Below are 1,510 nucleotides of genomic sequence, written 5' to 3' on the forward strand. Positions count from 1 at the left end.
TATGTGCGAAAATTTTAACCCACACTAGATTAGGTTATGTTCGGAAGGCACGTGCTGACAATTGTCAGCACTTCTACTCGGAGACATATATTGCCCATTGGGATGTCCTCAATAAATTTTACCAGGAGATGGGAGTTGCTAACTTTTGTTATCCTTGTTAAACCATTTGGTTTTCAAGATGAAGTTGAGGAGATCCGATCCGCTTTCGTTATCTCTTCCATGCCAGCAAAATAAGGATCCTCAAGACATTAAAGTAGCCTTGTTTGAAGTCCTGGACAGAGACACAGGAAGCGGTTGATAGATTTTACGTCCTCTTCATCTTGACAATGGCACAGTGCCCCTTTAGTACTTCAGAAAGCACACGAAGTGCAGGTTTGCTGAAGCCTAAAAGCCTTTTCGTTTTATTTTTGTCCAACTAAGGCCATAAAATTGTAGCGACCTTACAGTCTTCGCAGTTACTTTATAAATTGTTAGTCACTGTATTGATTTCCTCTATTATCCTAAACAGCTTACATATCGGTGTATTTATTGAGAGGTCGGCCTCTACTGTATGCAGTTCAGAACCTCTTCTGGCCATATTCGATATGTACTATGCCCAACAAAGAGAGACCTTATGATGTTTGATGCTCATCAGTGCATCGCGACATTTTAATACTATCTTGGAATTTAGATTCAATTGCTTTCAGTGCGGCCTATCTGCAAAAATCGTGAAATTCGAAGGACGAATTGTACTTTGTTGTCTAATGTTGACCTCTTTTTCGATAACATATATGTCGCCGTGAAAGACGCTGTAAGTAGCAGGGATTCGGTAGCACTGTCTTATCTGCATATCTTTCGAGAAGATACCTGCTCCCGTACTGCCTTCCATCTTAGAGCCATCTGCGTAGATAGTAAATGTAAAGTTACCGGTCACAGATCCAAGCTCTCAGCTATCTCTGGTTAGATAAAGAGTGGGAACCCACTAATGAAGTTATTTTCCTCAAAGAACCTTATTGATTTCGTGACCGAAGAGATAACAAATTTTTTTAATCGTTTTTGCCTATCTAATAGTTTTATCAGTTTCGATCCTTCGCCATGGATGAAGACGAGATGCACTTGAATTCTGTGCCAGACTTCATATGATAAATGATTGTATAGAAAGAGGAATTAGGCTTATGATGGATTATAATTCGATTTTGACAAAATATGAAGAAGAAAAACAATATGTTCTGCAAGTAGTCGAACATTATCATAAAAATTATCCTTCACATAGTCAAATTTATGTTATAAAACATAATAAACACAATATATTAATTACTGAAAAAATGGGTTTTCTTGAAATTATAATTTTTTATAAATAATTAACTAAATCGTAGCATATGCCTATTACGTAATTGTGCATGCCAGCTAAAAGGTATGAAATAGAACCAGAGCATAGTCGCTCAACTAATTATTGTGTTTTGAGCATAATTTTTAACTGATTTTGCTCATCAGTATCTTATTAAAAAGATATTTAAATTATCTATCAAAT

Source organism: Teleopsis dalmanni, chromosome X (genome assembly GCF_002237135.1).
Source record: "Teleopsis dalmanni isolate 2A chromosome X, ASM223713v2, whole genome shotgun sequence".
NCBI classification, from domain to species: Eukaryota; Metazoa; Arthropoda; class Insecta; order Diptera; family Diopsidae; genus Teleopsis; species Teleopsis dalmanni.